This window comes from Triticum dicoccoides, chromosome 7A (assembly GCF_002162155.2).
Source record: "Triticum dicoccoides isolate Atlit2015 ecotype Zavitan chromosome 7A, WEW_v2.0, whole genome shotgun sequence".
Taxonomy (NCBI): domain Eukaryota; kingdom Viridiplantae; phylum Streptophyta; class Magnoliopsida; order Poales; family Poaceae; genus Triticum; species Triticum dicoccoides.
In genome coordinates, this window is record NC_041392.1 from 498,202,375 (window position 1) to 498,216,418 (window position 14,044).

General features: G+C 45.5%; 1 pseudogene; it reads right to left on the reverse strand.

Annotated features, from left to right (window-relative positions):
• Positions 1 to 6,733: 6,733 nt before the first annotated feature.
• Positions 6,734 to 7,916, reverse strand: LOC119333564 (annotated as a pseudogene).
• Positions 7,917 to 14,044: the final 6,128 nt, after the last annotated feature.

Consider the following 14,044-nt stretch of genomic DNA (forward strand, 5'->3'; position numbering starts at 1 on the left):
GGGGGGGGGGCAATCCTGTCCGGATTGGGTTGTTAAGAAAAATCTTTCATCCACTTGAGGCTGTTGCAATGCTATTTGTGAGGAACTAATAAAAGACAAATAACCTCATGATTTTGCTGCAGTAAAAGCTAAATTTGTGCAAATAATGACTTCACCCAGTACTATAGTATCCGATACACCCCCTAAACAACCGCAAAGCTTCAAAAAACTCATTGCCGAAAGGTTCTCAAAGCATTGGGGGGGGGATTCGATGAAGAGTGGACTAAAATCGGAAGTACAAAAAATTAAGACTCACCAGCCTGCAATGTGGTCTGAAATTAGACAAGAACAAGAAGCCTAGCGAATCAAAGAAAATATGAATGATTTGGCTATTAAAGATAATTCGGTTATTGATAAAGTCGAATCAAATCATACATGTGGTGAACTTAATAAAGAAAAAGAGTACTACAAGATGTTGGGGATCCATCCAAAAGCGGAATAAAGTATCGTTCAAGTTACACCACTATCATGCTCTCCCAACATATTTAAAGAGGTATGTCTAGCATGTGATTTATCTATTTTCTGATTTGGTGCAACTTTATTTTTGATGCATATATCAGAAAAATTATTATAAAAAATCTTGAGAGACAAATGAAGAAGGGTAATTTACTTGTTAGCAGTAAATTTATTACAAAGCATATCAATCAACACATTGTACCATTAGAAAGACCGACGGTGACTTATTATTGCAGCCAAAGCTTTTCCCATTGTGTTATTTAAAGTTTATATCTAAATGGGTAGGTTTGCATGTTTCATACTTGACTTGTTTTGATTTCAAAAATCTAAAGCCAAGGTCAAATTCTATTAAGAAAATGATGATAGTTTAATTTCTCATTCAAAGATATCAGAGATAGAGTGCAAAACACAATGCATAGCTCAATGGGGTGATGCCAAATCTAAGCCATATGTCTGCTTACCTCCAAAGCCGTTCTCGCACCAAGATCGGCTAGAAGATTGGAATTATACCTTCAACTCAAGAATGTGTGATCAAATCTTTGACTTGTTGTTGAAAAATAATTATATTAGAATTCTTTATCACCATGTTATGCCATAATCCAAGGATGAATGTATTGTAAGTTCGATCATAATTTTGAGGATTGCGATATGTTTTGTCAAATAGTAAAATCGGCCATTGATAAAGGACGACTGAAATTTGTTGAAACACCAAAGGATGAGGAGTCTATTTCGATTGGCCTTGATGACCAAAAGTTTTTGCTTGGCTTCTTCAAGTTGATTCAGTAAAAGATGAGAAGGTAAAAATTGCGGATGACCGGATCAAGCTTTCAAGTAAGGAAGTTGCTCAAGAGCACAATGAAAATATTCTTTAAGGCGAGAGTCAAATGAAGTTATGATGAAGACACCAAGAACTAGGGGGCAACAAGCAATCCAGAGGTCGATGCAAACAAAACAAAAGGAGACGATGGCCGAAATAAGCACAAGGGTAAGAAAATAAAAGTGACCTTCTGCAGTTATTAGATAATTTTAAAAGGCGAGAGAATCAAAATGTGCTTATAGGCCAAACAATGCAAAGGTATCAAGATCACCCCTAGGCGCAAATCTAAAGACCAACATTAGTAAGGGGGGATTTTATTCATATTCATATCCTCCTTTTCGGTTGTCGATGCCAGTGTCCTGAATACTTTGCTATGGTAATTATTATTCATATCCATCATGAGACATATATGATTCATGGCACATTATCCATTTTATTTTAGACCATCTCGCCAAGAATATGCAGCTCCAAGAGGGTCAACATTTGATGAACAATTACATAGAAAATCCCATTTCACTCAAAAAGTATTAGTCCAGAGCTTAAGAAAGAAGAAAGAGGTGGTCACGCAAGTATATCGAGTCAACAAAGATGGACGTAAGTATGCCACTTCGGATTTGATTTCAAATAACAAAAAGGCAATTAAGATGTTGACATTGGCTAATGAAGGCAATGAGATGAAGCGATCAATTGTAGAAAGCCAAAATGTGAAATCTGGAGAAATTAATTTCAGTGTGCACAAGGTTAAAAAAGAATTGCCATTGCTTCAGGAATCATAGCTGATGCACGCACTCGGCTTATCATATTAGCAAAAGAAGAAATTGCATAAGCTTAGTGCACAAGAGCTGAAAAAGAGGAACATGGCATGGGTTCCCAAAGGAAGCACTCAAAACAAAAATTTTGTGCAAGATTCCATTACAATAAGTGCAACAAAGTTGAAGAAGGGGAAGGTTGAAGGTTGTGAACAAACAAGCAGAAGGTTTGCGCATCAAAATCTTTGGTTCCCACATTACCCATATTCTTCAACTATGACATTGAAGCCGACGCCATGAAATTCATCCTCGAATATGATTGGTTACCCTCATGGGCTTATTTTGATCTATGGATGGAATATAATTTCTTACTTCATGAAAGGGTATTGCAATACATTCGATTAGCTAATTTTTGTCTAATCCAAATGGTCAATATATAAATTATCGACCGAAGAATAAAGATGATTGATATAAAATTATCTCCCTAAGCATAAGGATGACCGATATAAAATTATCCTCCTAAGAAAATAGTTGATCGTGGGTTGGTCCTTAGAACAAATATTGTGCAAGTTGTTTTTCGGCACACTAGTTTTGCCGAAAAATAGGGGCATGTGTTGATGCTCAAAAGTGGCACAATCGTAAAAGAGTAGCTTAAGCTATATCAATATTAATTCAAACTTATGATTGGAAGTCACCATTGGATGGCTGTCTTCGAGAAGATTAAGATGGATATGAAGATGGTCAAAAGCGAAGCTCAGACGCAAACATTGTGATAAATCTAGCAAAGTGTATGTTGGCACCAAATTATGTCAAGGCAGCAAACACCCAATTAAGACGGCGTTAAATGGTAAAGTATCCAACGGGGAAAGTTCAGTATCATCAAAACGAATGATTTTGATATTTGGATCATCTCAATCCGAGGTTGTATGCAACCCGTGGGGCCAAAACAAGGTCACATAAGCTGCAATCACTCCGGACATACCAATTGGATTTGACTCAATGAGACCGAGTGGATGTCAGAAAATTTGTCACGAAGCACTCGGTCCACTCGGTGAGAACGAACGAGACCTCTCGAAAAGTCCAAATGGAATATAAAAGAGTATAATGAGTTGACAACCGTTTACTCGGTAAGACCAAACGAAACCACTCAGGGACTCCGAAGATTGTATCATGTTTTTGTGGTTGGCAGCGGAGAAATTGGGCTGTCTATGATGCTGAGCATTTAGGGATCCGTATCATGTTTCTCCTTCCCTTTTATGAGGTGTATGTTTTTTCGAAAGTAAAACTCTTCTATCTTTGACGAAGCTTATAGGAAAAGAAGTCAACATCTGCAATATCAAATCGGTATAAATTGGGGTACAAGATTAAAACACCTTATATGTCACTAATAGTTTATCTAATCTCATTCAAAGGTACTAGAAACTTTTCACCTCTTTAAAAAAATACTTATAAAACGGAACGGAGGAAGTCATAGACAACCCTGGAAACTTCTCAAAGCCTGAGAAAAGTACATATTAAGGGGGTCTAAAATGCATTTTTCAGTCAAAATCACTATAAAAACTTACGGTCATGAAGTTGCACTAAGTTATAATGTGTGTAGCGGTGAAAAAACATGGAACAAAAAAAATCCACAATCATCATTTTACCAAAAAAAACTACAGAGATTATATACATTCAAAGAATGGGAAAGCACCTCCCCCAAAAAATAATATAACAAAGACCAAAAGAAAGAGGCATATTTCGCAAAAAGAACAAAACAAAAGAAAGAGGCATAAAAAGAAGCAACAATAGTAAGGCCTGGTGCATCGTAGGAAAAAATAGGCCCACCAAACCAGGGGCTGCGACAATACGCACGCGGGAAAGCAACACATCTCGGCCAGCAAGAGAGAAAAGCCATAGAAACGACCACAACTTGTAAACCCAAACCCCAGGGGAAAAGACGAATGGGTATGCGCAGGTCGACAAAGTGTATTACTAGACACGAATCCACTTGCAATTTAATTGGATGGTTACAGATGTGAATGATACCAAATTAAAAACCAGCTAGCAATTCGATATGAAAAAGATGCAAATTTGTATAAGAAAAGTAGACATCAAAACGTACATTTTAAGAAAATATTAATAATATATATGAAAAATGTTAAACCTGCATAAAATAACACTTCATATGCATAATAAAAATGTACAATATGTATAAAAAATTAGACATCAAAACATACATTTTTACAAAGTTGTTAAGCATGTATAATTTTTTTCTGATGTATAAAAAAGTATACAGAAGTGTATGGAAAACTGTAGACATGGGTCAGAAAAATTGATATCTAAACATTAAAAAAAAACTGTTAATCATGCATTTGAATTTTTTAGTAGACATATATAAAAAATTGTTCTGATTATTGAAAAATGTACAGGGTGTAGGAAAAAATGGACATCAAAACATATATTAAAGAAAATGTTAATCATGTACTTTAAAAATGTTAAACTTGTATGAAAAAATGTCCATGATGTATACCAAAAGGTATAATATGCGTGAAAAATATTAGACATATGTTAAAAAAGGAAAAAAAGAGAGAATTATTTTTTATGAAAAATAATAAAATGCTGAAAAACGAAAGGAAAAAAGAGAACCAAAGGAAACCGACAAAAATAATAAAGAAAAAAACAAAGAAAACCAGAGAATGAAAAAGAAAAGAAAAAAAAAGCAAAACCTAGCTACAAAATAGTGGAAAACCCGATAATAAAAGCTACGGGAAAAACCTACGTTATAGTGTTGGGTTGACCCGCTATTTCCCGCCCGTAGGCGAATCCTAATAGGAAATTGTACGGGCCAAAGCTCCACTGGCAAATGCCCCAGATCGAATTTAGATTCCTATTGATGTCCTAAAATTAAGCCATCTTGGGAAGTACAAGGATGAGGAATTTCAAGTACTTCCTCTGTTCATTTTTGTAAGATGTTTTAGACAGCTGAAATTGAATTGTTTTGGATGTTATCTTAAATGTCTAAAAGGTCTTATAAAAATGAACGAAAAAAGTACTGCTATTTTTCTTTTTCTTTCAGTAACCTTGGGGCAGGCGCCCTAAGTCAACGCAAGAAGGCAAAGAAGATGTCAATAGGTTTTGACAATAAAAAAGGTGGAAGAATGCTATTACCGGCGTGAGGGCATGTACAATGATGCTATCTTAGAAATGACATGTAGGATAAATGGTGAGATGGAGGAGAGAGAACTCATAAGAAAAAGGTTTGTCTTCTCTTATTTAAGGGGAGAAGAGATGATGTCTTAGCACAATATGTCTCACTACATTTTTAGAAATGACCTGTTATTGAAGATAAGCCTAAAAGATGACCCATTATAGACGTTTATTTTTGCCATCTCTAAATTACATGCAAGACTTAAGATAAAACTATTTTATCAACCATTGTACATGCCCTGATAGATACGGTCATGTAAGTCAAGAAGTTTGGAAGCGAGGGGGACAGAAGCACCATTTGCTAAAGCAGGACATTTATCTCATAATGTCCATCTAGACTCTAGACTCCATCAACAGCCGTTGCTAAAACAGTACCAGGCCGCTCAACGTACGTCGTAACGGCTTGAGGACATGGCAATCAGCTCTATCATCACAGAGCTGTTGGTGAACCAAACGTTTTGGAATGTGGATGTTCAAAGGATTCTGGCTATACCCTTACCTTTACATGAAATGTCTGATTTTATTGCATGGAGCCCTACCAAGAACGGGCTTTTCTCAGTGCGATCAGCCTATCAAATTGAATGGAATTTTCAGTTTGGTGACCTGACTCAAGTTAATACGGGCCCTTCATCACTTGATGAGAAATGGAATTTGATATGGAGCTTATAATGCCCAGCAAAAATTAAAATCTTCATATGGCGGGTACTACATGCCGCTCTTCCATGTCGGGCAGTCCTAGCTTCTAAACACATGAAGGTTAAAATCCAATGCCCAGAATGCAGGTTGGAACCTGACAGTATACGCCACTTCTTGTTTGAATGTCCAAGATCAGTATAGGTTTGGAGACAATTGGGGTTGTATGAGATAGTAAAGAAAAAGTGCACAAAATACAAGTCTGGAGATGAAGTGATGCACGAGTTGTTGCATGTGGAAGATACATAATTCTATATCTTGGGGCTTCCAAAAATGAGAGAGATGGTAGTCACCGCAGCTTGGTACTTGTGGTCCGAACATCGTAAAGTATACCATGGTGAGGAAATTCAAACATCCACTCGGATCGCCCTAGCTGTACGCGGACTAGCGGCAAATTTCACTATCGCATATTCACCAAAAGCCAAACTTCGGTCTGGAGGTTGGGAAAAGCCACCAAAGGGATACATGAAATTAAATGTTGATGCAGGGTTTGATCAAGATCTACTTGAAGGATCCTTTGGGGGCAATCATTCGCGATCAGAGTGGACAATTCATTGCAGCGGCGAACGAAAAAAATAGGCATTTGCTCTGATTCTTTCACAGCAGAGGCTCTGGCCATCAGGTTTGGGCTGAACCTCGCAAGAACTATCGGATGCAGCAGGATCGTGGTAAACTCTAATAGTTTGGAGATAGTAGAAGCCCTAAAAGACGGCAATTCTTCTTCAGTTGCATATGCTATTATTGACGATTGTTTCTTCATGTCCTCTGATTTCAACCATGTTATTTATGATCATTGTAATAGAGAGAGTAATAAAGTAGCCCATGAACTTGCTAGGCTAGTTAAGTTTTTCCCTCCTAGTTGTTGGTTGGGTTCAGCGCCTCCTGAGGTGCTTTCATTACTTGTAAGTGATAACACTGTTCTCCTGAGGTGCTCTATCATCACAGAAGGACAACTCCTACTCAGGTGCCGAAAGCCGTCGGTGGCCAAGGCCACCGTCAGATTGTGCAGAGAGCCGAGAAAATGAAAGCACGCCTTCTTCAACCCGTCGCAGTGGTGCTGCTCGGCCAGCGCCAGGATGGTCCCGACCGTGCTTACACCGATGCACTCACATAGCTTCTCCTTGCAAACCAGCTTCAGCCTCTCAAAGTTATACCTGTCGGCCGCAACAAGAAGATGCTGGCACATGGTATCTTCCTCCTCCCCTTTCGTTCCCGTCTCCGGCAGCGAGTCGGCGTACGCGAACTGCAGCAGCGCTCTGAACACCCACGCCTCCATGTCGTGTATGCGTATGACGTCTTCGGTGCCGGTGCCGGTGCCGCCCTCTTTTATTGAGCCGAAGAGCTCCGCGCCGAAAACCGGCGACCGGGGCGCAAGCAGCCAACGATGCACGGCGAACGTCTCGCCGGCGACCTCGAATACCACGTCGGCGCCCTTCTCGGAAGCGAGGAGATCACCCAGGTGCCGGTCGAGGTCGGACGGGGGCACGGACACGAACCTCGACGCGGAACTTTTTGAGGATGGCGATGTCGCACCTGACTGTGAAAGATTCGTCCGTGAGGTGATTTGACTTCTCCAGGTCTTCCCTTTTGATGAACCTGCCACGGCCCCAAGAACGACTTTGGCTATCGAAGGTGTACGCTTTCAACAATGCGAGAGAAGGATGCTTCATATCCATGGAATCTATGAAACTAAACATGAATTGCACCTTCACTTTCCTGCTGATGGCTTCATCGAGCTTGAGGAAAAGGCCTATGTAATCAGCACTATCTTTGCGGTCGCTGTTGGGGTAGTATCTGATGCGCCAGCGATAGCCGCACACGGTGAATTGGCGGGATTTGAGGTCCGTACCGGTGGGGGTCTCCTTGGAGCGCAAGTAGCCATCGATTTTCAGGATGTGGTAGCCCCTCGACGTGTCTGCTATGATGGCGGAGGCCGGCGACGATGACTTTTCGGGGGCAACAGCGGACGACATGGCAAACCTAATAGCCGAAGAGCAATCGACGCACCGAGGAAGGAGATAAAACCACGATGTTAATCCAGACATATCCCAACAGGCCCTGGGTGGGCATGCACCTGCCCTGCGATCAAGGAGACAGAGAGCTGTTCAACGCCTCAATCACGGTGACGCTAGGTGATGGGAAGACGGCCAGCTCCTGGGACAGCTCCTGGACGGGTGCAGGCACGCTCAAAATGGAGTTTCCTGACCTACACAAGCACTCAAGAAGGAAGAACAAAACGGTCCATGAGGCACTCCATGATGACACCTGGGTTGCAGACCTAGCCCACGGGCAAACACAACAGCTCTGGCTGGAGGTGATCCGCCTGAGAAGATGGCTCATCTCCAAGAACATAAGCCTAAGCGACCACAAGCAAGACACAATCAAGTGGAAACACACGGCCTCAGGTTTCTTCTCCACCAGCTCGGCATACAACTGCCAGTTCCAAGGGATGCTCAAGACAAACTTCAAAAATCTGCTATGGAAAGTCTGGGCACCGTCAAGGCTCAAATTTACAGTCTGGCTGCTGCTCAAAAATAGACTATGGTGCAATGACCATCTCCAGAGACGAGACTGGCCAAACGAGTATTTCTGCCAGCTATGTCTCAGAAGCCTCGAGACCTCGCAGCACCTTTTCTGGCAGTGCCCTTTTTCATCGTCAATCTGGGCAAGAACTGCCCAAGGACATGGTTGCGGCTTCATGCACCCATCGAACTGGCAGCAGAAGAGCAAAGCGGTCGACATCATCACAGAGATGGTAAATGGAGCGAGAGCTGAGCACAAAAAAGGAGTCAAGACAATGATCGTTCTGGTAATCGGCGACATTTCGCAGCAGAGAAACGACTGCACTTTCTGGCAAAAGAGTGCAAGCCTGACTGAAACAATGGCAAGCATCACAAGGACCCTTGAGTTGTGGTGCCAAGCAGGAGCAACCCACCTCGAGCACCCTTTCTGGGACCCTCCGTGAGAGAGCAACCTGCTGCATTCTAGCCACGGCTAGTTTTTTGTCTTCTTTTTCAATCCTTGATCACCAGATTGAACTCCACTTTATGTTTTTCCCGCCTGCTCCTTGCTTTTGATATCAATATATGCCAGCCATCAGCTGGTCCATTCAAAAAAAATCCAGAGATATATATTTTCCTTTCCTTGGACGACTTCACGGTTGCCTTACGAGGCCAATACTTTCTTCTTTAGAACGGCATGGGCTTGCAACGATGCTTCAGTTATTCCCCTAAAAACGGCCCATTATTATATTGTGAACGATGCAAAGGCTGGCCCGTAAACTTTGGTGTCAAATAGGTGGGAAAACGCCAACTCTTCCTCCTTTACTAGTCAATGTGTACGTGCAATGCACGTTAATTTGGAAGTATATTAAGTGCATGTGGATATTAAGTAGGATATTATTTACATGTTATTATGTGATTAGCACTATATTTGGCATGAAATCAACCGCACGCTAAACATGTTGAGCGCTCGACATTGAAGCAGTCTAGATCGTTGGATTGACATGATTTGATGGCCGAGATTAATTGAGTCTGACCCTTTGGGTCTTTTTATATTGGTATAGATATAGATATAGACTAGTACAAATGCCCGTGCATTGCAATGGGCAAAAAATCGCAAAACCTGCTACACATGCCATTACTCACATTTCTTATATCCATTTATCATTTTTCGAAGCATGAATTTTGGACATCAAGAAATCACCATTTGATGGAAGAGTAGTGGTGCATGGATTAGTTTGATTAATCACTTTCATATTTTGCTCTTTGGAAAAACTGTGTGATGCAACGTGTGTGTAAGGGCATATTTAACCCTAAGGTGTTTTGGTGATTGATGACAATGCGTTTGCGTACTAATCGTGTGCCTTGAGTATCCCAGACGTTTCATCACTAGGCACAAGACGGTTTGGTGCCCCTCGAAGACTATTGAAGACAACGTCTTTTCTACGTTTCTTTTTGGTGGATTTGAGTCGTAGGAAAGCCGTACTATTAAGAGGGGGTCCGCGTCGGAAAGGTTTGGGTGGAATCATCACGTACACGTTTTCTTCCTTGTCCCCTCCTTTCCCCTGCACTTTGGAACATCCTCCGTTGATCCTCTTTTCCCTTGTCCTGACTGCTGTTGATGGGCTTGCGGTAGTACTGCTCCTTGTTAAGCGGTAGTACCGCAGGCACCCGCGGTAGTACCGCACTTCGGCGCGGTAGTACCGCAGGTGCCCACGGTAGTACCGCTCCTCTGGAGCCGCAGTACCATGGCCCCCAGGCCAAGTACCGCTCCTTCGCGGTAGTAGGGGCGGATGTAATTTTTTACATCCGCGCCACTGCGGTAGTACCGCATGCCTTGCACGGTAGTACCGTGCGTGGCCTGGATCAGCTGCCAGGCGGTAGTACCGCTCCTCGGTGGTAGTACTGTGTCGAGTTTTTGCTTCTTCCGTTTACCAGCGGAAGTAGGGACGGATGTATCTTTATCCACGCTCTTCCCAGGCTAGGGGTTTCCTGCCTTGCGGTAGTACTGCAAGGGGGAGCGGTAGTACCGCCCTCAGCTCTCGTGCTACAGGTTTTCCCTAGCTGCTGCTGGTGCTGCGGTAGTACCGCGGGCCTGCACGGTAGTACCGCGTGGCCTTGCGGTAGTACCGCTTGTCAGCAAGCGGAAGTACCGCGTGGACCTGCGGTAGTACCGCTGGTCTGGGCCGGTAGTTCCGCTGGTCGCAGGCTGGTAGGTGGATAACGGTTGGATTTTTGTCCTAAGCTATAAAAGGGGTGTCTTCTTCCTCGATTTGTTTACCTCTTCCAACCCTAAGCTCCATTGTTGCTCTAAGCTCCATTTTCGCCCGATCTCACTCCCTAGCCAATCAAACTTGTTGATTTGCTCGGGAGTGGTTGAGAAGGCCCCGATCTACACTTCCACCAAGAGAAATTTGATTGCCCCCACTAATCCCTTGCGGATCTTGTTACTCTTGGGTGTTTGAGCACCCTAGACGGTTGAGGTCATCGTGGAGCCATAGTCCATTGTGGTGAAGCTTCGTGGTGTCGTTGGGAGCCTTCGATTAAGTTGTGGAGATTGCCCCAACCTTGTTTGTAAAGGTTCGGTTGCCGCCTCCAAGGGCACCAATAGTGGAATCACGGAATCTCGCATTGTGTGAGGGCGTGAGGAGAACACGGTGGCCCTAGTGGCTTCTTAGGGAGCATTGTGCCTCCACACCGCTCCAACGGAGACGTACTTCCCCTCAAAGGGAAGGAACTTCGGTAACACATCCTCGTCTCCATCGGCTCCTCTCTTGGTTATCTCGTGCCTTTACTTGTGCAAGCTTATTTGTGTTATATCTCTTGCTTGCTTGTGTTCCTATCTTTGTTGCATCATATAGGTTGCTCACCTAGTTGCATATCTAGACAACCTACTTTGATGCAAAGTTCAAATTGTTAAAGAAAAGCTAAAAATTGTTAGTTGCCTATTCACCCCCTCTAGTCAGCCATATCGATCCTTTCAATTGGTATCAGAGCGTCGTCTCTTTAATAAGGACTTTACCGTCCGAAGAGTATGGTTGATACCGTAGATGGTGTGGAGGAACACTCCGGTGTGAATCCGATCTCGTCTACAGGCGATGGGGGAACATCGGTCTCACGTGAGGAGTTCAATGTGGCCTTGGAGACATTGAAAACTTCCACGACGACCGAGGTTGAAAGCATGTTTACTAAATTCCTTGAAGGGCTTAAACTATCCACCACACCATTGAAAGTGGGTGATCCCATGGACAAGGTGACGGATGCTATCTCCGACAAGGGGGAAGCTAGTAGTGAAAAGGCTCCTTCTTCTAGTGGTAAAAATGGCACCGACATCTTTGCTCATGTGGAACCACCACTTTTTTACGATGGACCGGTTCCTTCCACTCATTTGAATCATGCCGGTCCTCCCTGTCGGTGTACTAGAGTAGGGTACCCTAGTATCCCGAACTTGTGCACGGGCAGTCGCAGCATCCCGCGGCAAGGCTTGCCGGGTGACCGCCAAGGTCCTCCGAGGTTCCTTTGGAGCCATTCAAGGACAAAGTATCCAAGCCAAGGAGACAAGACCCTGGCAAGAGGAGCTTGCCGGGAAGGCCAACCAAGGCATCTCAAGGAACTTGCCGCGATGCGCCACGCATCCCGGCAAGGCCCGGTGAGCGACAAGCTCCCGGACGCGACAAGACAACGACCGCGGCAAGGCGCTTGCCGCGGCAAGCCACCACTCTGTGCTCGCGCTCCAGCACATCCACCAACGTGTCGCTCTGGGACCCTTCCAGGCGTACGTGGCGGGAGGCTGTGCAGCCAGCGGTGCGCGGTGGCAGGCGGCGCTGACAAGATTGCCCTCGTGGCGAGCGGTGGCGTCCCTGACGGTCCCTTTTGCACTATTTAGGCGACGCAGACGGGCATTTAATGCCCTTGTCCCCTGCCGTCAGGGTTAGGTATGATACACTGTAGCAGGTAGCTGTACCAACCGCAACACCTTTCCATTTTTACCCTTGTCTACGTTGCCACCTGTCAGTGACCCCTTGAGCATATAAAAGGAGGCCCATGCGCAACATGGGGGAGAGAAAGAAAAAAGAGAACACTCACGCTCGGTCTGGTTAGCTGCTAGGGTGTACTGTAGCACTCCGCGCTCTCGAGCAAGAACTAAATACAAACCACAAAGCAGGAGTAGGGTTTTACGCATCCGTGCAGCCCTAACCTGGGTAAACTGCTCGTGTGCTTCACCTCGGTCCGCTCTTCGTGCGACCCTCGCCCCCGCCGAACCGAAAGGGACTCGGTCCGCCGGTCCCATAGGTGCTCAAGGATTAGTACCCCGGCATCTTTGGCGCGCCAGGTAGGGGGCGTCGGGGTTGTGTGAACCAGATCCGGCGTTCACACGAGCTAGATCTTCATCATCTTCATCGACATGCCGCCGAAGAAGAAGGCTTCGGAGGCGGCTGCTCCGTCCGCGCCGAACCCACCACCGCCGGAGCAAACGGCTGATGGGGCAGACGCCGGCGGAAGAACGGGCGTCGACGAGGGAGCTCACGGTGCTGCCAAGTCCAAGGACAAGGCTGCACTGCCCGTCGGTGGCGTAGCCGTCTCCCACAACGACCGGGCGCACTCCAAGACCTCGGTGTCCGTACATGCACCGCGCCCATCTCAGGAGGCGCGGGACTGGCAGCGTAATGGTGCTCACAGTACCATGCATTTGCTGGATCAAGATCGAGCTGGTGGACCTCGGAGTGCTCAAGACCAGCATGCACGCTAACATGCTGGCACGAGCGAGGCACGGTCGCCTGGACGGGATACTGCTCCTTCTAACATAGTTAGAAGTCCGAGCATATCCCGCTCCTCGCACCGTTCGCCACCGCCACCCGCCACTCCAGCAGAAGCTTTGGCGCAAGCTCAACTTCTCCTGGACTACCCTCCAACGGTAGACAAGATCGACGACTGGAGGGCCACCATTCAGAGTCTCATCGGCTTCGCCAACGGCGACACTCAACGGCAGCTGAGCACGTCGCAGTCGCGGCAAGTCAGCCAGGCACGAGCCGGTGGCGACAAGACCGGTGGGGGTGCAACCACTGTGCACTCTCCGCCCTGAAGGCCAAGATCGACGACTCACCGGATCCACCTCGACAGCGACTCCACCGCGTCATCAGATCCACGAGTTCGTTGCGATCAGTGCCAAGTTCTTCACGAACGACAGCAAGAAGACGCTCGTACTCGCATCGAGCGCCGAAGAGAAGCGCGACGTCAATCGGACCAGCGCGCTGGGCCCTCCGTCGACATGCATGTGCCAGGGGAACCAGGCGACTTGCCGTACGCGGTAGGTTGCCCTACGTTTACTCGTGAGCTGCGGCAAGTCCAGTGGCCCAGCACGAAGAATTTCAAGCCAGACATACCAGAGAAGTACGACGGCAAGTCGCATCCGTCGGAGTTCCTCAGCATCTACACCATCGCGGTGCAGGCTGCCGGGGGGCGGGACGACAAGATCCTTGCCAACTACTTCCCGCTGGTGCTCAAGCCCAACGTCAGGTCCTGGCTCATGCACTTGCCGGACAACTCCATATCCTCCTGGGCAGACCTATGCCATCAGTTTGTCGGCGCCTTTACAGGCG